Source organism: Leptonychotes weddellii, chromosome 10 (assembly GCF_054177405.1).
Source record: "Leptonychotes weddellii isolate Sample4059 chromosome 10, ASM5417740v2, whole genome shotgun sequence".
In the NCBI taxonomy this organism is placed as follows: Eukaryota; Metazoa; Chordata; class Mammalia; order Carnivora; family Phocidae; genus Leptonychotes; species Leptonychotes weddellii.
Genome location: NC_138378.1, coordinates 71,708,026 through 71,732,601, shown reverse-complemented (window position 1 = coordinate 71,732,601; position 24,576 = coordinate 71,708,026). Strand labels below are relative to the sequence as shown.

The 24,576-nt window shown below is 43.3% G+C and overlaps 1 long non-coding RNA gene across 1 annotated transcript; it reads left to right on the top strand.

Moving 5' to 3' along the window:
• The first annotated feature begins 174 nt into the window (after positions 1–174).
• Positions 175–19,145, top strand: LOC115938090 (uncharacterized). Its single transcript, XR_014149327.1, has 6 exons — positions 175–641; positions 3,459–3,580; positions 7,651–7,782; positions 8,306–9,003; positions 16,806–16,952; positions 18,667–19,145. It is a non-coding gene; the product is annotated as an uncharacterized LOC115938090 (long non-coding RNA).
• Positions 19,146–24,576: the final 5,431 nt, after the last annotated feature.

The following is a 24,576-nucleotide window of genomic DNA, read 5'->3' as shown; positions in this document are numbered from 1 at the left end:
GCGGCTTCGGCCAATCAGCGCCCGGGAGCCGCCGCCGCGCGCCCCTCGCCCTGGAGGCCGGCGCGGGGGGAGGGGCGGCAGGGCTGGGGGCGCTGCCAGGGACGCTGGGGCGCCGGCGGAGCCAGCCAATCCGGGCGCCCGCAGCCGCCGTCCGGCCCCGCTAACTGGGTTGGGCTCCGGGTGACCGCGACGGGGCGCGGCCTGAGGCACGGCCCGGGCTCGTTTGCACCTGCCGGGGCCGCTCGGGCCGGCCGGGATATGGGCCCTCGGGGTTAGAGGGCCCGAGAGAATGTGGAACCCAGCCGCGTTCCCTGGCCTGGGGATTGGGGGAGGGGAGGGGTTCCCGCCCGGGTTGGTGCCTTCAAACCCGCGGTCTGTCCGAGAACACACCGGCCTCTGTTGCAAAAGGGCCGCGCGCGGTGAGGCATCCCACACCCCCTCATCCCCCCATCCCCCGACCCGGACGGTTCTCCGGCCGCGTCCTCCTCCTGCCTAAATCCCCTCCTCCAGGAGTCCTGTAGGATAAAGCACGCCAGGGTGCCCAGCGCAGGCCTGGCCCTGAGACGGAAGATGGATGATGGATGGATGAATTAGAAAAGCCTTATCCCACGTTCGATAAGGGCTGTGACAAATCTTCACCTGTAAGTGAAACCGGGGTGGCACCAAACCCAGCGCCCGGGCTCGCGTGCTAGCGCTCTCCAATGCAGGGGTCTTAAAGCCTCCCGGATAGGCCCTCGGTTGCCCAACAGCTGTCTGCGGGCTGTATGTAGCCTGAAGACGCAAAACTCTTCTAGAATCAACAGCTCTCTCGCCACCACTTGCAGTTGCATTTCTACCACGTAGTACACAAGCCACTGGATTTTTTTTTTTAATTTTTTAAAAGATTTTATTTATTTATTTGACAGAGAGAGAGACAGCGAGAGAAGGAACACAAGCAGGGGGAGTGGGAGAGGGAGAAGCAGGCTTCCCGCTGAGCAGGGAGCCCGATGCCGGGCTCGATCCCAGGACCCTGGGATCATGACCTGAGCCGAAGGCAGACGCTTAACAGCTGAGCCACCCAGGCGCCCCCAAGCCACTGGATTTTAACCTCTTCCATCTCTCGGCCCCCAGCCGTCGCAGGAAAACTGTACATACAGTGGTTTAGCCAGCCTGCAAAGATGGTTTCTTAATGTTAACGCTCAATTCATTTCCTTTTTATTTCAACTTTTATGTAATACCTGCTCTGGTCATGGCGGACATATGAGAGACCTCTGCAGAGTCGTTTTACTCTGTCACATGTATTAGTTTTTTCATATTTTCTCATTCTGCTTTTGAAAGGAATTGGTCTTTTAAGACTTCTGGGAAAAGGGAGTCTTCTTACATGTGGCTAACCTGAGTTAAGGAGGAAGGCAATTACTCTAGATCTCTTGCTGAAAAGGAGGCATCTTTGAACATGTCATGACAGATATTTATACAAATCCAAATGCCTTCCTAAGGAACATTAAGGAGCTGTCCAAATTTTGAGACCTGGGAGGATTTCCTTGCTTGAAGCCAGCCAGTCAGCCAGCCATTGGCTGGGGTTTGTAGGGGTTTTTTTGATGGAAGGAGGGGAGCATGCGAACATATTTTTATGTTTTTAGAACACAGTTTATTTCTCTGTGTGCACTGAAGAAAGGATTTTCTACAGACAGACTCTCTATTTTGCCAACCAGCCCCTCCCCTTGTTTTACCCAAAGGACTCTCAAATCATGCTCCAGAAATGAATTTTCAATTACCTGCTTTAGATCTCCACCTGAATGTCCTGCAAGCATACCCACAGCACGTCCAAAATCAAACTCATGGTGGCATTCCTCAAGGCTTCTGGACCCCCTATATTTGCTAACATTACTAACATTAACATTATTGACCACCTAGTCATGTCTGTATGAAGCCTCAGGTGACCTAACATTATTGACCACCTAGTTGTCTCTGTATGAAGCCTTTCGTTCGTCCTTCTCTAGTGTGTCTTCTCATCTGATCAATTGCCAAGTCCTACAGACACTCCTTTCAGAATATTTATCACATCCACCCTTCCCATCCATTCCCACTGCTGCCATTCTGGCTCAGTTCTTATTTCCTCACTTCTTATCTTGGCTATCAAAATGTTCTCCTAATTAGTCTTCCTATCTCCAATGCTCTTCTTGTTCCAGCCATCCTATATTTTGCCTTGCCCCAGGCCAATCTTCCTAATGCACCATATACATGTTAGGATTAGGTTCCACTTTTCCAGTAGGAAAAAAAGAAGGAGCAGTGTCCTCTCCCTTTAAGAATATTTCCTAAAAGTTGTTCACGCTATGTGCTTTATATTTCATTAACCAGAATTTACAACATGACCTTACGTAGGTGCAAGAGAAGTTAGGAAATGTAATCTTTATTTTGCACAGGCATATCCCCAGTTAAAAATCGGTGCTTCTGATGAATAAGTTGTGGGAATGAAAGGGACAGTGTAAGGAATATAGTCAATGATATTGTAATAGTGTTGCATGGTGACAGATGGCAGCTATCCTTGGGGTGAGCACAGCTTGACATATAGACTTGCTGAATCACTATGTTGTACACTTGAAACTAATGTAACACTGTGTGTCTGCTATACTTCAATAAGTAAATTAAATTAATTTTTTAACAAAAGATTGGTGCTCTGTTACTAAAAAAGCAGGAAAGAATTGTATTCTAGGACATACCACTTCCTTCATCCCATACTCCTTCATACCACTTCTTGTTCAAAAGCTTTCAATGGCTCCCACTGAATTAAGAATACGCTCTTCATCCTGGCATTCAACACCTACCAGGATCTGGTGTCTGTTCCCTCTCCAAGCTTGTACCCTCTAGGCATGCTACAAACATGGGGCTGTGTGCTGCTTCCACATTTTCTTGCCTCTCCATACAGTCCCAGTTCACTTCTCTTGCAAAGCCTTTCTGAAGTCCCCTTGCTCCCACCGTGCTTGCTGCCCACAGCTTTGTGCAGCCCAGAGCTGTGTTAATAGTTAACCCTCCATTGGGAGTGACGAACGACCTGCCCTGCTGGCACTTTCCCTGGACATAAGTGGTGCCGAGTGGGAGAGCCGTGTTGTGGGCACCTTATGCTGTGCCTAATGTTTGAACTAGAAACACTTCTCTTTAAGTAGGAGCTGGTGTCTGGGGGCCTCTTTCAGGGACTGGCTGCCCTGGAGCTGCTCTCCCTCCAGGTGAGGCAAACCAAGAGACAGGTTATCTGCTCATGGCCTCCCCAACAGTTGCTGAAGTGTTTAACTTTCTGCTTTCTCTCTCTCCTTTTTTTTTTTTTCTTAATTCTTCTCCTTCTGCACTTCCATTACATTTCTTTTGTCTTTTCATAATTTTACACGCCTCCTCCTTGTTGGTATTTAGTACAAAAAGTCATTGATTCCTGTATTTAGACACCTCCCCCTGCAACACTTACATGTGTTTTCTCTGGATTTTAGATGTATAAGTACCAAATTACAAAATACCTTACAAGTGGTCCAGTCTGATACCACTCGCCATCACCACCACCACCATCGTTTGATGCTTGAAACTCTCAATAGGTTGGAGTAAGTACTGTTCAGTAAGTATTTCCTCTCTTGTTTCTCCCACTTGGATTGGAGTATATTTACTCACCTTTTTGATTTTGAGCTTGACCATATGACCTACTTGGCCAGTGAAATAAGAGGATGTGAAGCAAGCAGAGGCATCGAAATGTTTTGCAGAGTTGTACTTGGACTCCTGCTTATGTGTGAGTCAGCATGCCCCAGGTAGATGCTGTCCCTTTAGCCTGGCAACAGAACAAAGGTGAGAAGCGTGTCTGAATCCAGCCTGCCCCTGCAAACCCAACTGCTTTGCTACCTAAAGAAGACATCCCAGGCAGCCCATGGGCCCCTAAGTGAGAAAGATAAAATGCTATTGTTGAAACCTACTGAGATTTGGAGTCATGTGTTATGCTGTATCATTGTGGCAATAGCTGAGTCATATAAACCCTCTTTTCAACATCTGTTCCAGTTATCTATTTTTATTGAACAAACCACTCCAAAACATAGCAGCATAAAGTCACAGCCATTTTCTTATGCTCATGATTCTGTAGGCCAGAAATTCAGGCTGGAGCCTTAGCTGGGTGGCTTCATGACTGGACATGGCTGCACTCCACCAAAGCCACATGCCTGGCTATCTGCTGGGATCCTCAGTTCTTTTCCACATTGTGTCTACTGAGGCTGGAATGTCCAAGATGGCTCTTTCATTCGTACCGCGGGTGCCTGGACTATTGTGGCTGGAAGAGCTGGGCTGGCTGAGCATCTCTCTCTGTCTGTCTGTAGGTCTGTCTCTCAGTGTGGCTAGCGTGGAATTCCTCACTGCAGAGTGATCTCAGTGTAGTCGAACTTCTTATAGTGGTTGACTTCCCTCAGAGGGAGTGTTCTAAGAAATCTAGGTAGAAGCTGCAAGACTTCTGACCTCGCCTCAGAGTGTCCCTTCTTGCACACGCTGGTGGTCAAGCAAGTCACTAAGACCAGCCCTGATTCAACAGAGGAGAATTAGACTCCACCTCTTAAAAAGGGAGTAGCAAAGAATTTGCTGCCATCTTTGATCCACAGTAACATCCTTAAAGCTTACATGTGTGTGCATTCTAGATCCGCACACATACGTCATTTCTCCCACAAATGCCCTCACTCTGAGGTCTCTTTGGACGACTCTGTTAGAAAGTTCCTTTGGCATCATTTAGTCATGTTCTTAAAACCATGACTGCATCATCTATCATGAAGAAGAATTCATTTCCCTCACTAAAGCAATGCTATGGATTTTTTTATTTAAGAAGTCGTAAGAATGGTGTCTTTCCTATATTGTCAACAATGACTATCAATCACTCCTAATATGCTTATGTATTGGTGAATACTTTGTATAGTACATGCTTGCAGACTTCTGCTAGTAGAGAGATATTCTCAGTTCTGATTTCACATCTGATGCCAGTTCAGTATTTTCCATATTATTTCACTAGAATGATAATGGCATCACTAGAATCACATAGCAGGAATTATTTTCTGCCATGAATGGACTCAAAAAGGAAAATCATATCCCACAAAGGCCAATTTGGATTCTAGAGTACTTCTTTACCTTTACTGAGAGATGCCAGATAGTTTAACAATTATACTTAAAAAGTTAAACTTTAGGGGCGCCTGGGTGGCTCAGATGGTTGGGCGTCTGCCTTCGGCTCAGGTCATGATCCCAGGGTCCTGGGATTGAGTCCCGCATCGGGCTCCCTGCTGGGCGGGAAGCCTGCTTCTCCCTCTGCCTCTGCCTCTCTCTCTCTCTTTCTCTCTGACTCTCATGAATAAGTAAATAAAACATTTAAAAAGTAAATAAAAAAAAAGTTAAACTTTAGCCTCATTCTTTCCATGTTAGCAAAACACAGCTTTGTAGAAAATGCAATGTGATTTTTAAAAAATAATATTTGCCTTTCAAATAGATCAGATTACTTAGCAAACAAAGCAAGTGAGGTGAAAATCCAAAATAATAAATAAGTTCTTTTCCTTGCACGGTGGACGAACTTCGTGTGCAGGGCATTGTGGCAGTCAAAGCACTGGTGACTTCGTAATCTGTGCTCCTTTCTCAAGCTCTACCCGCCAAAAAGAAGGCAAAGAAAAAAGGGGGCCGTAAAGAAGCCCCTAGAACCAAAAGGTCAGGTGCACACTCAGATAAACACTGTGAGTCAACACTAAAAGGGAATTTGGTCAGAGTGGGAGTAAAAGGCAGAATGAAACAGAAATAAGTCTGTTTCTATGGTTTTAGAGAGGAGCTAAAGCTACGTTAGCTGACGTGTGCTTCTTAGAACAGTGAACTGGGAGCATCAGAAGAAATGAGTACAAGATGGGAATATAAGTTAGTTTGGTGTCTGTGTTTTGTGGGCAAGGGTTCTGTGGGTAGGAATTTAATTCATTGACACAACCAGATGTTTACTGAGTTGCTTAGTGAACGTTAATCACTCTGCAAGGTCCATTGAGTGAAATACAAAGAAAGGAGTATGGATTACTTGGGGAGCTGATCAAAGTGCATCTTCCTGAGCCTGGTGGATGGCCTAGGAACCTGCATTTCAACAAGCCAACCCTCCTCTCCTGCATTACCCCACCCCACGATTCAATCAAAGAATATTTATAGGGACATTGAGTTAACAGAGTTTGAATTAAAGAGAAATCCAAGAAAAGGTCTAGGGCTAGGCCTTCGAAGCCTATCAATCAAATCCTTCTTCCTGAGGAGGGATCTTCCTCCACTTAAAGGGTTAACGTCCCCAAATTGAAAATATTGTAAGTTGAAAATACATTTAATATACCTAAACTATGGCCCAACATAGCTCAGCTTAGCCTACCTTGAGCGCACTCAGAACATTTGCATTAACCTACAGCTGGGCAAAATCCCCTACCACAAAGCCTATTTTATAATAAAGTGTTGAATATCCATGTCATTTATTGAGTACTGTACTGAAGGTGAAAAAAAAAATGGAATGATTCTATGGGTGTAGACTGGTTGTAAGTGTATCAGTTGTTGACCCTGTTGATTGTGTGGCTGCCTGGGAGCCGGGGCTGCCACTGCCCAGCATCGTGAGAGAGGATCTTCCTGCATATCACTAGCCTGGGAAAAATATCCAAATTTAAAATTCAAAGTACTGTTTCTACTGAATGCACATCAATTTCACACCATGGTAAAGTCAAAAAATCATAAGCCATACCACCTGTACAATTCTAAGAAGAGAAGCAGGGGGAATTAGAGGAGAGGGAGGTTAGATAGGGTAGAAAAGAAACGGACATCAATTAGAATGGGTTATGGTTCTCCCAAGAATTTAGTTTAATTTAATTTAAGCCTGGCCCTAGAATTCTCTGAGGTCTGTTTGGGAAACAGTGGTGGACTTCTGAAAAGATAATTAACCTTACAAGTAGAACTCAGTGGTCCCCAAACTTGACTCTCATCAGAGTCATCTAGAAAGAGTTTAGAAAGAATAGATTCCAGGGCTCCAACCCTGGAAATTTTATTTTTGTAGCTCTGGGGTAGGACCCAGTCATCAATATGTTTTTTATTCTTCCAGCTAACAGATTAATCAGATATAACAACCAAATCCAATGGAATCTGAATTAAAAGAAAAGCAAAGTATAATTTTGAGACCATTGGGGAAATTTCATGTATGTTAAACCTAATGTGGAGTTTCTTAGATGTGGCAACAGTGTTCTGGATAATAGGACAGTGGCCCCATTCTTGGGAGAGTGCTGAGAAGTATTTAGGGACAGTGTCAAGGTGTCTGCACAGCATTCTTGGATGGCTTGGCAAAGGGGAAATGTGTGTACTTATACAGAGACCAATGCAGTGGGGGAGGCAAGATGCTACGGCTGACAAACGTAGGTGAGGAGTATATGGGTGTTAACTGTTTTGTTCTTGAGATTTTATTCAGGCTGAAAAATTTTCAGAATTATAAAACATTAATTATTTTTACAAGAGAGAATAAATGGGGGGGGTGCATGGGGTTGGAAGTCTCCATTCTTGATTTTGTTGCACAAGAGATTTGAGAAACATTACCAGAAGGTATGGGTTATAGAAGTTTGAAGCAGTGAGAGAGAGGTCACTGTGGCCTACAACTGAGGTTCTCCACTCATTTTCTTCTAGGACACACGTGACAAATGATGTCTATACTCAGTGCCCATAGCTATGGTGAACCTAGGCTTAGATGTGATTCCTGGCTACTGACCTGAACCACAACAGATTCTCCTCCTACTTAAGAAAGAATGTTGCCTGCAAGTAAGTGATGTTATCATATGGATAACTTCGAATTCATTCAAATTTATTTTAAAAATAATCATGCCCGAACTTCTCTATTTTTGTGTGGAAGGGGTTTGAAAATTCAACCAATCACTATAATGCACAAAGAAAATGTAGATTACTTGCTATCTGTAGTTGATCTAATCTTTGTCCTGGGCAGTCACAGCACTGGGTCATCAAGGTGGGGGGTGGGGGGCGGGGAGAAAATGGGCCTTAACTTGACAATGAATGTCATGGAAGTTTTTCTCCAGTTTAAATAGTTTCATGTGGATAACTCAGAGTCTCCTGGTAAATACTCAGCATTTCAGACTTCTTCTCTATCAAGTTACTCTACATTGATGCGGTTATAGAAAATTTTAAGAGAGGTTACAATTTTCTATAAACTGGGAAAGAGTGGTGCTTCACCACTAGGGAAAATGCACAGACATTGTAGTAGATTCTGAAAATAGCCCCATTCTTCACCTTTCCCTGTATCCTGACTTTTTGTTATGTTACTTTTCAGGGTCCTCCAACTCAATCTGCACTCAGCCATATGATTTTCTTCAGCCAGTGGGTATAGCTGACCCAAGGCAAGCAGAGGTTTGAAATACGCTTACACGGGGCGTCTGGGTGGCTCAGTTGGTTAAGTGACTGCCTTCGGCTCAGGTCATGATCCTGGAGTCCCAGGATCGAGTCCCGCATTGGGCTCCCTGCTCGGCAGGGAGTCTGCTTCTCCCTCTGACCCTCCCCCGTCTCATGCTCTCTCTCTCTCATTCTCTCTGTCAAATAAATAAATAAAATTTAAAAAAAAAAAAAAAGAAATACGCTTACACGTTAGGCTTTTCTCTTGTGCCATTGCCATCAGAACATGCCTGCAGGGGGAGAGAGACACGTGGAGCACAGCTGAGTCCTCGGTCATCATAGCAGAGGTCATCCTGGATCAACTACCAGCCCGACTACCCCAAATATGGAAGCAGACCCAGCCAATCAGCAGAGCTGTCTAGTTGCCCGCCCCCCACCACTCTGAGAAATGTGAGCAGTAAATACCATTGTTGTATCCATGGAGGTTTTGTGGTTCTTTGTTACAGTGTTAGTCCAAATCCACCATGAAGCAGATGCCGAGATGGAATAAAACGTACAAGGATTTTATGCAGGGAATATCAATGCAAGAGAAAAAAGGGAGGAGCGAACTGAGCGCCAGGACACCTGTCAAAAGGCAATGTGAGTCTGACCCAAATGAAGGAAGGAGGGAAGGAAAGTTGGGTAGACGTGTCTGCCATGCAGTCTAAGGAAAGTTCAACCTCAGCTATCAGAGGAGTCTCGAGCCTCCTAGGAACAGGTCTGCCTTAGTATGCCCACAACACTCAGCCATTGGCTGGGAGAAACCTGGGGGAAGCATGGCCTTGGCACAAAATGGGCAGTGGGTTTCAGAGCACACTAATTGGCCAGTTAGACTAATAAGTCTGCGAGGTTTTTTTCTCGTGGCTGCCAAAATTACACAGCATTATTGTGGGAAGACTTAACGGATAGAGGCATGCAGAAGAGCAGTTCCTAACGTGGGTGGTACTGCCTCCTAGGGGGAGTTCTGGAAGTGAAGGGGGCATTTCCTGGCTGTCATTGTGATTGAGGGGGTGCTACTGGCAATTAGCGGGCATGGGCCAAAGATGTTTGATATCCTGTAAATCCCTGGACCGTCCTGCACAACCAATCATCCTGTGTCCTTCACAAAGTTTCGGTGTCCTATATGATATCCACAAGGGGAAGAAGCTGTTGAAAATGATCTCAGCCAAGAACCCAATACTGTTTTAGACAGAAACATCAAATATTTTTTGCTCACTACAAATATGCACTGTGTTTCTGTGATTACAATTACTGTGGATTATGAAGAAAGATGGCTCTGTTTCAAACGTGACTAAGTATTGGTGACCCATATTAGGAAATCATGCCACCAAGCAACATTACTTGTGGTATTTGAGTCACCAATACAATGCTCCTGAGACAAGCTACGTTTATGGCTGTGACCACCATGTGCAACGTGCAAACGTTTGATTATTTCATTATATTCCCTGTGTGATCATTCCCAGGTATTTACTCACAATAAAATATATATTATTTCATTATAATGATTTTCCTGAAGCTATGTGGTAGGTGAACTTTATTTTTTTATTTTTAGAACGAGAGAGAGAAAGGGGGGAGGGGCAGAGGGAGAAGGAGAGAGAGAATCTTAAGCAGGTTCCACGCCCAGTGCAGAGCCCCACATGGGCCTCGATCTCACGACCCTGAGATCATGACCTGAGCTGAAATCAAGAGTCAGATGCTTAGCCAACTGAGCCACCCAGGTACCCTTATTTTCAAACTTCATTTTTGGCTGAAAGAAAGTGCTAGGTCTGACATGGTTAAGACCCACTCCTGTAGAATGAGGATCAAAAAGCTATATAATAATTATCAAAGAGAAGGGAAATATACCCATGTTCATAGCAGCATTATTCACAATAGCCAAAAAGGTAGAAGCAACCCAAGTATCTATTGACAGATAAATGGATAAATAAAATGTGGTGTATATACACATATACATAACAGAATATTAAAAAAGCCTTAAGGGGTGCCTGGCTGGCTCAGTCGGAAGAACATGTGACTCTTGATCTTTGGGTTGTGAGTTCAAACCCCACTTTGGGTACAGAGATTACTTAAAAATAAAATCTTAAAAAAAAAAAAAAGAGAGAGAAGGAAATTCTGACATAGGCTACAACATAGATGAACCTTGAAGATATTATGCTAAGTGAAATAAGCCAGTCACAAAAGGACAAATATTGTATGATTCTGCTAAAACCAGTTACCTAGAGTAGGCATATTCATAGAGACAGGAGGTAGAATGGCGGCTGCCATTGGCTGGGGAGAGGGAGATTGTGAGTTATTGTTCCATGGGTGCAGAGATTCAGTTTTGCATCATGAAAAGAGTTCTGGAGATCAGTTGCACAACCGTATGAATATACTTAACACTACTAAACTTAAAGATGGTAAATTTTATATTATGTATATTTTACCACAATAAAAAAAGAAAGAAAGAAAGGGAGTATAATTTCAGTCCCCAGGTCAGACCCGGAGTAAACTATAAATGGATACTAGCCTGTGATAGTGTCCATTAATGTTATACTGATATTTTTAATACATAGTTTCATGTAAATGTGTATACATATATATTCGATGGCATATCAAAATTGATAAGAAATATGACACATGGAGAACTGGTAACTCAGGAAATATTTTCTACCAGAACAAGATTTTTTTTTTAATTTTATTATGTTATGTTAGTCACCATACAATACATCATTGGTTTTTGATGTGGTGATCCACGATCCATTGTTTTTGTATAACACCCAGTGCTCCATGCAGTACGTGCCCTCCTTAATACCCATCACCGGGCTAACCAGTCCCCCCTCCCCCTCAGAACAAGATTTTTAAAAAAATTACTGAAAGAAGTTGGAGTTTAACTGGAAAGTCCCGGTGACCTCATGATCTTTGTGATGTTTGTCCAGCTATTGTTGCCCACATCAGGCCCACCCTTCTCCGCTGCTGGGGGTGTTGGGGCTGAGCCACATTTTCCACATTTCCCACATTCCCTTGCCAGACTGCTCCCTATGGTTCTGGGAGGCAGTGGTGGGAAATGGGAGGGCAGAAGAAAGGGGGGTTCTCCTGCTCCTCCCTCCCATTGGGAGATGACTGGCAGCAGCAGACAGCTCTAGCTCCAGCTTCTAGCTTCTCTCCATGGTCCCCGCCGCTGTTCCCAGTCTTGCACAGCCCCTCACAGGTGCTCAGCAACCGGAGCTCCCTCGGAGCTGCACCCCCTCAGGGAGGATGGAGCATGCACCTGCAGAGAGAGCTCTGGGCCTCAGCCCTGCTGAGCCCTCCTCGGAAGGCTTGGTTTCTAGAAATACCACCTCTTCCCATTTGCTCCCCAGCCCAGCAGTAGCTGCTAGGTTATTAATCTGTGGTTTACCTCAGCATCCCTTTTTGCTTTCACTCCTCCCCTCCCCCGCCGTTATCTAACGCCTTTGTAATCAACTGCCTGTATTATCTTTCATCCAGTGGGAATTCCTACTGTGATTGCTGTTTTCCTGCCTGGATCCTGACTGATGAAATCTTTGAAAGATGTACCACATCTGTCAGTGAAGTGATCTGTTAGTGATGCTGTGTTCCACCTGTGTTCCTAGGGAACAGTCTGCTAGAGATCCCTAGAGCAGCAAGATTTTCAAATACTCTAATACTATTTTCAAAGTTGTTTGTTTGTTTGTTTTGAGAGAGAGAGAGAATGAGTGAGAGTGGGGAGGGGCAGAGGGAGAGGGAGAGAGAATCCCAACCAGGCTCCACACTCAGGGCAGGGCCTGACATGGGGCTCGATCTCACTACCCTGGGATCATGACCTGAGCTGAAACCGGGAGTGGGATGCTTAACCAACTGAGCCACCCAGACGCCCCTCTAATATTATTTTCTACTAAAAGGAATCAGGGCTCCTTGGAGAGTGGCTGACTTTATGACTCTCTGTTTGGAGCAGAAAGTAGAAATGGGTTGGAAAATTTCATTGTTGCGAAAAAGCAAAAATGCTTGCAGAGATTTCAGGAATTCCTTTTGGCCAGACTATAACAACTTGAGCATTGAAAAGAAAAAAAATTCTGTGCAAAACAAGAGTACATAATGATACTCAAAAAGAAACAACCAAGGGGTGTCTGGGTGGCTCCGTTGGTTAAGCGGCTTCCTTCAGCTCAGGTCATGATCCCTGCTTTGAGCCCTGCTTTGGGCCCCCTGCTTGGCTGGGGGGGCCTTCTTCTCCCTCTCCCACTCCTCCCGCATGTGTTCCCTCTTTTGCTGTCTCTCTCTATATGTCAAATAAATAAATAAAATCTTTAAAAAAAAAAAGAACTAAAATATAGTACATTCAAGGAAAAGGCAATTCTGAGTCTCAAATAGTATTTGTAGAAAATGCTCTTTATGCTAATGCAAACCATATACACAGTAGCATCAGATTTAGTTAGCAGCTAAGCACCATCAGGAAAATCCAGGAAGTAGAATTCAGCTTAGACCCCCAAAATACTTGCTTGGACAAGATCACCCTGGAAAGAGAACTTTGATCCTGTGCTTCAGTCCCAAATCGTTAATTCAGGTATTTGGTAATTCAACCAATTATTTCAGCAAATATTTATTGGGTGGCTATTATTCTAAGCACTATTCTAGGCATCTGGGATGCAACAGTGAAGAAAAAAACAACACAAAAACATCTGTCCTCCTGAAGCTTACATTGTAGCTAACAGAGGTCAGTATGCAATAAGCCTAATAAAGCAGTAGACTCACAGTAGGTTAGAGCACGTGAACGCTGTGGAACAGGGTGAAAAGGATCCAGAAGTGGGCAATTTGCGGTATGAAGCTGGAAGCCCTCATTGTGAACATGAGATCTGAGCAAAAACCGGAGGAGATGAGGAAGTTAACCAAGTGGGTATCTGGAGAGAACATTCCAGGCATGGAGAATGGCCACAGCATTCCCTAACTTGGGAATGTACCTGGGGTGTTCAAGGAACAGCAAGGAGGCCAGTGTGGCTGGAGTAAAATGAATAACGGAAAGTGACAGGAGCTGTGGTCAGAGAGGTGTTGAGAGAGCTGCCCGGGCAGGGCCTCGTGGGGCACGACCGTGACTTTGGCTTTTATTGGGAGATGGAGAGCTGCTGCAGAGCTTTGGGGGCATGATTCAGCTGGTTTAAAATGACCTGCTGTGTTAAGAATAAGACCGTCAGAAGACCGAGAATAGAAGCAGCAAGGCTTGCTGGGAGGCTGTTGTAATTACCCGAGCGTGAGGTGATGGTGGCTTAGTTCAGGGCGGTGGTACAGGAGGTGGTGAGAAATGGTTCAAATCTGAATGTATTTTTGAAGGTAGCGCCAAAGGCATTTGCTAATAGATTAGACACAGGATGTGAGAGAAAGGGAAGAGACAGGGATGACTCCGAGTTTCTGGCCTAAGCAATTAGAAAAATGGGACTGACACCCACCTGAGCTGGGGAAGGTTGAGAGCAGCAGGATTTTTAGGGAGGAAGATAAGAAAATCAGTTGTGGACCTGTTAGGTTTGAAATATCTATCTAAATATCCAGTGGAGCTGCTGAGTCAGTATCTAAAGTTCAGGGGAGAGGGGTGGACTGATAAATACTAGTCAGGATGGGCAAGGCTAGGCTGCTGTAACAAACAATTGCAAACTCTCACTAGATTAACACAACAAAAGTGGATTTCTTGCACTGAAGGGCTCTGCTCCATGTCCTTTTCACCCTGGAATCCGGACTAATAGAGGCTTCACTACTGGGACTGTTGCTGTGGCCAGAGGGAAAAAAGAGCTGGAGCCTCACACCAGCAATGAAATGCTTCCACCTTGAAGTGGTCCATACCTCCCACTCACATTTCCTTGGCCAGCGTAAGTCCTGTAGCCACAGTTCACCTGAAAGGGGTGAGGAAGTACAGTTCTCTTGTGTTCCTGGAAAAAGAAGACCCGGAAGTATGGGTGAGCAGCATTAATGCCAACTAGAGCTGAAGGTATGCAATAGGGAGTCATTGGCACAAACTTGGCATTTAAAGCCAGAGGACTGGATGAGACAGCCAGGAGTGATCACGGATAGAGAAAATGAGAAGTCCAAGGGCTGAGCCCTGAAGACCACCAATACCCAGATAGCATTGACTTCAGTCAATATAACAAGCCTTACATGGCAATTTTCCTTGGTTACAGGAGTAATTTGCTACTATAGGATGAAGTAATGAATCAACAACATTGATACCTTAGTGTAAATTGTGCTTAAATAGTACAACACCAAGTTTTTAAATTGTTGTGCGGCTCATGTATGGTTTGTTTGTTTTGATGCTTTAAAGTGATCAAAGTTAATCTGATTTCTTTATGAAATTTGTAAATCTGCTTCAATTTATGAGTCACTCGAGTAATTAGGAAGATTTTACTTTTTAGATTTATCAGTCTGCTGTTTGGTGTTTGAAGTTCTTGAGAGAATCACATATGTTATATTTGTGACCGTGGTTTGACATCTCTAAAGGAATTTAAGGACTCAAGTTTGTAAATGTGTTCAATGTTTAGGGAAAAATTAATCTTTCACATGTATAAACTCATTGAGAATAAATCAAAGAGAAAGTGAAAGTGAGTGTTTTTCATTTTAACACAAAAATTACAGAATTTATAAATAAAAAAATCTGTATGTTGGGCTTAGAGTCTTCAGGAAAAAAATAGGTTTATAGGTTTATAAGCTAACACAATATTAATGAAAACACAAGTAACATCCAGTGTTTTTTTTTTAAGATTTTATTTTTATTTATTTGAGAGAGAGCGAGCGAGAAAGAGAGTGCACGCACGTGGGCTCGCGCATGAGTGGGGGAGGGGCAGAGAGGGAAGCTGACTCCCCACTGAGCAGGGAGCCCAACTCTGGGACCATGACTGGGCTTGATCCTGGGACTCTGGGACCACGACCAGAACTGAAGGCAGCTGCTTAACTGACTGAGCCATCCAGGCGCCCCATAGTGTTCTTTTTGACAGAAAAAAGACGTGGAGGCTGAAAACCCAAGCAACCCTCTTCCTCCTTCGGTGCTCCTCGTGCGTGGAGGGAACCTAGTGATCCTGTGGTGATAAAGGGGCCTCTTGGGCATGCACTGCTCCATTTCTGAGGGTTGTCTCAGGGCTAATGTCCAGTCCCTCCTACCTGTTCATAGCTTCCACTGTTTTGATAGGCCTATCCTCTATCTTGATGGGTGTATGTCTTTTCTAATGGGTTGGGACTGACTGACTCTTCAACGTTTTGAATATTGTTAGTTATTTTTGATCATGGTGAAATTCCGTGGCCATTTCCTTTGGTCTCAAAGTCACCGCAGCCTGAAGTTCTTTATCCTGACCTGAGGTCTCCTTTGGACAGCCAACTCTCCCAGCACCCCTGAATGTGCTCATAAGCATGTGGGGACTTCTGGATCCCTTGCGCTTCTGGGAAAGAGTGAAGCAACAGTGAGATCTTTTCGGCCAGGACTGTGTTTTACTTATCCACCTTTTCCCAGCACCTTGCAGGTTGCTGAGAGCATTATAGATACTACAATACAGTATGGGGACTTGTTGAGCTGTGTGGCAGCATGGAGTAGTGGTATGGTGATTGCTGAACTGTGTGGAGGTATGGAGTTCTGGTTTGTTAAATGGTATAGCATCTGGAACAAGGAGTCAGACTGTGTTTCTGTCTTTCCTGGCTATTTATTAGCTATGTGATCTTGGGCAAGTTACTTAACCTTCCTGTGCCACATATAATCATCTAGAAAATAGAGCTAACAACCACAATGTGTTGCTGAAAATTGCATGAGCTACATACATAAAATAATTAGCATAGCTCCTGGTACATTGTAAAATGCTTAATAAATGTTGCCTAAAGTAATAATTACACAACATATTTTTATTACTATTTTGTGTGGTCTAGGGCAGTTACTTGAACTAGTTAATGTATCAGAATAAAGAGAAAAGAAAAACAACACTCACAATCCTAACTCCATCCAAGGAAAATGCATTTGAATTCTTGTCTGTTTACTGCAAGGAAGAATCCAGCAAAGCCTTGAAGTGTAACAGAGAGGCAGGCAGACATCTTCTGGTGAACTTGGCGAATGTAAATCCTTTTCTTTTTTCTTTCCCTTGTATTCTGGCCTGGCTTCCCTGGACTCTTATTGCCTCTGAGAGTGCTGGGGGGTGAAAGTCACCACCCTCAGGAAGGCACTTGCAGAAGAGAGGGGGTTGAAAATCCAAGCCCTACCATGAAAGGTCATCTCCAGTGAACAGGAAGAAGACTGGGCACTTGGCCGTGCTTGGCAGCTGACCTTGGCCCTTGGCAAGCCTCCCCCACGGGTTTGGCATGCTGTAGAAGTGGGCAGGTCATCCTGATTCCTCTCAACCCTGTACCTCCTCCCATGCCCAGGGCTGGTGTGAAGGTCACACATCTCTCTTTTGAATCATCTCCGTGTTTAGGTTGCTCAAGTCCAAGCTAACTGGGAACACTGACTGTTCTAAACTGGAACCAGACGTTCATTTTGATGTGAGAGACAGAAGGTTCCATTTAGTGGTATATAAGGAATGGTTAAATTTGTACAGGAGTCAAGGTCAATATCAACAGTGGTAAGTCATATTGATAATATATACCCTTTTAAAAAGATTTGATTTATTTGAGAGAGAGAGAGAGACAGAGATAGTGAGAGAGAGCATGAGCAGGGAGGAGAGGGAGAAGCAGACCCCCAGCTGAGCAGCAAGCCCACTGTGGGGCTTGATCCCAGGACCCTGAGATCAGGACCTGAGACCAAAGCAGACGCTTAACCGACTGAGCCACCCAGGTGCTCCAATAATATATACATTTAATGCACTTTACTTCTATGGTTTTCCTTCCTGAAATCCATAACCCCTGTCTAATCATGTGAAGAAGATCAGACAAATCCCAAAAGAGGGCATCCTACAAAATACATGACCAGTACTCAAAACTGCCAGGGTCATCAAAAACAACGACAATCTGAGAAATTATCACAGCCAAAGAGGAGCTTAAAGAGACATAAGGACTAAATGTTGTGTGGCGTCCTGGATGGGATCCTGAGCAGAAAATGACATTAGGTAAAAACTAAGGAAATCTGAATACAGTGTCAGTATTGGTTCGTTAATTGTAACAAAAGTACCATTCTATTTTTTTTTTAAAGATTTATTTATTTATTTGAGAGAGCGAGAATGAGAGAAAGAGTACATGAGAGGGGGGAGGGTCAGAGGGAAAAGCAGGTTCCCCGCTGAGCAGGGAGCCCGATGCGGGACTCGATCCAGGGACTTCAGGATCATGACCTGAGCCGAAGGCAGTCGCCTAACCAACTGAGCCACCCAGGCGCCCACAAAAGTACCATTCTAAAGTAAGATGGTAAAAATAGGGGAAAGCGGGTGTGGGTATATGGGAACTCTGTATTACCGTCACAGTCTTTTCTGTAAATCTAAGACCACTCTAAAATTAAAAGTTTATTTTAAAAATCCTGCCAAGGAGAGGTCTGCAAAGCAACACCTTAGCTCGTTAACTGTGGAAAGGGGGTGCTGCCACTTTGAAGCCCTACTATGTGCAGGGTTAGGGATTAGAGAGATTGGAGTAGATAAAACAGGCGTCCTGCCCTAGCAGAGTGTTCAGTCTGGCAGGGAAGGGCTTTGTATACTTTGGCATTGCTGGAATTTCTCTCAATGAACATGACCCAGTTTCATAATCTGATTTTTTATGAATAAAAAAATGTAGTAGGAAGCCGAATAAAAGTGACAACTAGCAGGTTCTCCTTATGAATATTAACCTGGATTTTCTAGGCCACACTGACTCTTATTCTTAGACTATGTTTTTTTGTTTTTAAGTTTATATATTTTTTCTAGTAATCTCTACACCCAATGTGGGGTTTGAACCCATGACCTGAGATCAAGAGTCGCACACTCTTCTGACTGAGCCAGACAGGTGCCCCTTGGACATTGATTTTTAAACATTTTTTTTATGTTAAACTAGAAATCTTACCAGTTTAGGATAGAGTTTTCCAAACTTCCTTAACCTTGACCACAGAATACACTGAAAAGGATAATATATTGTCGGAATAGCAGCAGATTCTACAGAAAGCAGGGGGAAAGGGTCTCGCAGAGGAATTTCCTTAAGGAAAAACCTTCAAGCAAAATGGCTTTCTATTTTTCATATTCTTATAAAACTTGTAAAGTAATTTTAATATATGTTGTGTCTTTTCTGTGTTTTAACTTTTTGTATATTTTGTGTCTTTTATATTGTGTTTTAAGTATTGTATGTCTTTTAAAAAATCACCTATCTTTCTATTGGGAACAGCCTTGCTGTGGCGGAGAGTCTACCAGGTGCAACCCCCAGCCTCTGGTTTCAGTGCAGCGTGCTGTGGAAAGCCCCACCTTGGCCAGATACTTTGGAGCAAAGGCAGAAAGGATGTCAGCTCTATGTTGGGTGATATTTGTGTCCTCTGAAATTAGGCTACTCCAGATCATATTCCTTGCTTCAGCTCAGGCAACACACACCTAAATTTTTTTTTTCTTTTAGTTCAAGCTCAGTTTGTTTATCTTCACTTTAAAGTATTCTCAATTTGTGTTAGGTTCAGATACCATTTAGAACCCCAAGGCCCTTCTTTGCATTTAAAGCTCTCTTATTTTGGCCATAGATTAGAGTTAAACGTGTTAGTACTGTATAATTGTTTGCTATTGAATAAGCAGTGCTTAGTAACATGAATATATGCTGAAATTATGTGACCAGGGATGTGACATTTATGGTAATCAATCAATAAATGATGTACATGGGCATACAGTAGGATTATGTTTGCCTGCATTTAACAAGAATCTGACAATGGTTTAACTAAATCGTTTTTTCCCCCATACCAAGAAATCTGGAGGTGAGCAGATCAGAACTGGTACAGGGACTCTATGATGTCATGAAGGACCGAAACTTTGTCTCATTCCTTAGGTCACTATCCTTAGCATGTGACTTTTGTCCTCATGGTCACAAGGTGGCTGCTGCAGCTCCAGATGTGAAGTCTGGATCTCAGGCAGGAGAAAGGGCAAGGACAAAAGGCAAAAGTTGCAAAGCAGCTGAGTCTTTCCCTTTCATCAGGAAAACATCTTTCCAGAAGCCCATTTAGTAGACACATTCTTACATCTCACTGCATCCGCCACACTCTTTTACGTGGCTGCTACTAACTGTGAAGAAGCTCAGAAAAATCGAGTCTTATAGCCTGAGGCACCCTGAACAACACGAGGGTTCTACTGGTAAGGAAGGCATTTAGAGTGCGTGTTGTGGAGGCAGTTCCTGGGCATGCGGGTATGAGCTTACATGTCAGTGGGAAAATGCTGCCCCTCCCTCAAAGCAAAGAGCAAATGTCCTCCAGGGATCGCTCCAGCGGGGTGTGCTAAAGGCAGATCATTAAATAATGATATTTGTTTAGTTGATTTTTTATATATATGTTTTTCTAGAATAAATTTTGGTAGAAAAATAGCATCAATATAAATTATTTTCATGGAACATCATTAAATTTCTTCAGAGCACAGTTCAGGAAAATTCTGGCCTAAGTCATAGAAATAACTTATTCCATATGGCAGATACAGTTTACATTAAGAAAACTGAAAACTTACCTCAAGATTTCTTTAAAGTATATCCTCTCTTAGATTAAAATTTTAACTTAGTTTAAAATTTAAAAATTGATTTCAATTTCTCAGCACCAAACCTATTTTATCCTCCTTAGGACTACAGATTTTCATTTCCAAATTCCAAATGGATAAATAGTAACACATTGCTCACTTCCTGGGTAACTCTTTTAAAAACAGTAATGTGTGCTTGATAATCTGAATCTTTTTTAGTCTCTGCTTCATGGTTTTGACATTCTCCCAGTTAAAGTCACAAGTCTTCTTTTACTCTTTCTACTGACACTAGTCCCTGTCCTGAGTGAAATTGATCCTCCTTTCTTATACTCAATTCTGACTGACTTCATTTTTAAGATAGAAATGATCATGTTATGAAAATAATACATGCTCATTGTAAAAAAACAACACATGTTTATGTCTTAGCTAGCACAAGCTCCCTCTCATAGATAACTGTTAACTCTCTTCCCACACCCCTCCCTTAATCTTCATCTCAGAAGTAGTATCTGGTAGGTGGCTCTAAGATCTGGGCACGCTGGCCCCAGCCCCTTCCTCTTTTGCGGTAGACCTGTGTTCTGACATCTCTGCTGTGCAGAATAAAGCATTCACCCAACTGGGCCCCAGACTGGGGAGTGTGTCTAATTCAGAGATTAAGCCTTCCTAAACCCACTGGCCACAGACTTTAGTCATGTTATCTTAACAGCTCTACAGACAATAAGAGTGATATTTTCATTTCCACCAGCCAGACTCCTGTGTCCGCATCTCAAATAGTTCAAAACTCAGGAGGGAGGGGGAAAAAAAAGCATTATTTTTTTGACTTCCTAAAACCCTAATAATCTTTTTTTTTTTTAAAGATTTTATTTATTTGACAGAGAGAGACATAGCGAGAGCAGGAACACAGCAGGAGGAGTGGGAGAGGGAGAAGCAGGCTTCCCACTGAGCAGGGAGCCCAACGCGGGGCTCGATCCCAGGACCCTGGGATCATGACCTGAGCCGAAGGCAGATGCCTAACGACTGAGCCCCCCAGGCGCCCCAAACCCTAATAATCTTTATCTATGTGTCAGAATGTTCCCCATCCTTAGGCCCAGACCAAATGCCATCCCTCGTACACCTCCTCCTGAAAGCGTACACAACCTGTCCTTGCTCCGGACTCTTCGATGTCCTTGCCTCACTTGTGGGCACTTGCCAAGTTTGACTGGAGAGTGAGCTGTGTGCTTATTCCTCACTGCTGCATAGCCTAGGTTGGTCTCAACTTCAATGGTTGGGCTTTAAGACAACCTAAATTTCCTTTTTACATTCTAATGGACACTCCTAAATGGAGGGTTATACACCAAATTCAGACTCTCATGCATCAGCTGAGAAAAATGCACATTTCTAGCTATCACACAGTAGATTTGCTTGCTAGCCAACTGCTCTGTTCTGTAGCTTTATCACTTTTGTCAATGTGACAGTTTGGGGATAATTATTTAAATATTTTATTATATTTGCAGTGGTTCTTTTATAAAACAAATGTAAAGTGGAAAATGAGAATGCTCATCCTGGTGATCAAAAATAAAGAGCTTAGACTTGATTCAGTTAAGGTAACGATGGAAATCATTAGGCATGCTGAATGCCAGGAATAGTTAACCTCGATTTGGATATTTGTTTTGTTTATGGTAGTTGACTTTTGTATTTAACTGTGAAGGAAAGGAGCAAAATGGAAAAAACATGTATAACATGGTGTATCAGTCCAGGTTCTCCAGAGAAATTGGCCATGTTTGTATCACCCCTTAATTTAGGATTGAATGGACCAGGGACGTCACCTGACCCAGGGTGGGCCAAGCAGCTTCCCTTTCTTCCAAATATGGAGCTGGGAGTGAGAGACTGCAAGTTTCTCAACATGGGAGTATAGTATGGTGAGTGAACTTGGGAGCCACGGAGAGAGGAAGGCAATGAGCATATTCCATTTTGTGAGACTCAAGAGACAGAGAAACCAAGTTGTAGTGACAATGAGGATGAAACAGAATCACAGAGAAATGCAGAGACAAAGAAGAGTCCCAGTGGCTCTCCAGTTCCTGATTCTACTCCTCCCTGAGATCTCTCAGCATTCCTGCCCTTGGGTTCTGAGATATACCCCTGCATCTTTATAATGTTCCTTGTTTGCAATCACAGAGTCTTACTCCCAAAGAGTCTTAACTAAACACCTATAATAATACATACAAAACCAAGAAAGTCAATGACTCACCATATTCTTTTTTTATTGTGGTAAAATATAGAAACATAAAATTTACCATTTTAGCCATTTCTGAAGGGTACAGTTCTGTGGCATTAAGTACATTCTCACTCTTCTACAACTACCATCCATCTCCAGTTCTTCTTGCCATTTTCTTAATCAGGATCCTCCATGACGTAAGATCCTTCATATTGTAGTTTATGAGCATGAACTAAGGTGGTGCCATATTCCAGCACTTTGAGATGGCTTTGGGGCTCATTCATTTTAGTTATATTCCTACTTTGAACTTATTGTCAGGGGACTTGTTTCTTCCTCATAATTTTAGAGTTTAGAAAAATATGCTTACTGAAGGGTTCCAGTTAACTGTGCTCATTATAAAAATTTGGGCTGTTTGATAAAATTCAAGCAGACACTTGCTTTGATTTCATCCTTTTGCTAAACATCACAAATAGTTTTACACCTAGACCTACATTCATATGATCCCCATTTTACATCATACCTTCCCTCAAGAATTTTATAGGCAGTCCCTTAATATAATAAAATATAAATAAATAATGGAATTATTTGTTAAAGATCCAAAATTAATGCATGGAAGGCACAGAAATACATTACACACGTTAGTTGGGATATGTGCACGGCTACATTTGTGCTTCTCATATGTTCACCTCTTGCAATATACTCTATCACTTCCCAACTTTTCTTCTTCTAAGTTATGGGATTTTAGGCCTCTTAGGCTAACTACTTAATTTACAGGCTTCTCAACTTTTTTACAAGATAGGTTCACAATATGTATGAATGATATAGGCAGAGAGGTGCTTCTACCGCTAGGAGAGCGGAGATGGGTCCATGGCACAGCCTCTGCCGAGAATTACCGAAACCTCAACGTTGTTGTTGAAGCAACAGCAATTCTCTAATGGAGTGACTTTTGATTCACATAGTGAATTTTTAGTAAAAATGTTGCCAAGTTGTTACAGCAAGCATTTGGAGAGTGAGCGTTTCGTATGGTGCTGGGGACATAATGATGAAGAGAAACAATGGTTTCCCTCTTTGAGCAAAGCTTCTCCATTGGATAGATAGCTGCTGGCCTCCATTCTGGACCTGCCATGTACACTGGGCTCTTTTCAGGGGCTAACTCTTAATCCCTGGAAGGATTATGGACACTCCCAACCCTTTTGCTCACAGAGTTTGGCCAGTCACGCCACAATGGTCTCATTTCAGATGCAGACATCCCAAGTGTTTCCTCCCACAGGTCCACAGAGAAATGTCCACAAGGGCTTTATCTTTTATCTTCACTTGGGCACTTCCATGAAGAACCAGCAACAGAAAGGAGTTAATTCACTAAATCATTACAGAGGCTAGTAGTATCTGAGTGTGGGAGGACAGAAATGATTAAGATTTGGGACACTGACCTCTGAGGGCTTGCAGTTTAGAGGAGTCGTAAGAGAAATTCTAAAGACTCAAGCCTTTTGTCTCCTAGGAAGGCTGTACTCACCATATAATACCTCTCATTCATTATGTGTTAAATAATAACTATGATTTAATGCATAATCACTATAAATAATCATTATAAAGAATGCATTGCATTCTTTGTAAAAACAAAACGGAAACTCTTGGGCTCACTGTTTCCCATAAGAAGCTGCATAGTGAGGGAGTCTGTACCTTGATACTGTTGCTTCAGGTGGCCTCTGGGGGTAAGGGGCTGTGTGTGTGTGCTTGGGGAGGGTGGCGGGATCTTCCCATTCCAAGCCTGTAGTCTGTGATCTGGGTGGCTGCCTTCCTCTCCTTTCTGGAGTGGGAAAACTGCGAGGTGCTGTGCAAATGGGTGGCTTTGGCAGCTTCTCCTGGTAAAGAAATCAATGGTATCTGTTTTTTAAGGCTCACTGAGGAATAAATTGTATCTATGTTTCTACCTGCCTCCCCACCCCCATGCTATGTCCTGGAACTAGCAACTTCTCTTGCCTCATGGGGCAATTAATAGGCCTTTGTTTTCTAAAGCTCAGGCATGTAAAACTCCTAGAATGAAACATATACAGTAAGCTCCTTGACATTGGTCTTGGCGATGATTTTCTTGATCTGACTCCAAATGCAAGGGAAACAAAAGCAAAAATAAACAAGTGGGATTACATCAAACTAAGAAACGTCTGCACAATGAAGAAATAGCCAACAAGACAAAAAGGCAACCTACTGAATGAAGATTTGCAAATGATGTATCTGATAAGGGGTTAATATCCAAAATATATAAAGAATTCATATAATTTGGGCACCTGGGTAGCTCAGTTGGTTGAACGACTGCCTTCGGCTCAGGTCATGATCCTGGAGTCCCGGGATCGAGTCCCGCATCGGGCTCCCTGCTCGGCGGGGGGCCTGCTTCTCCCTCTGACCCTCTTC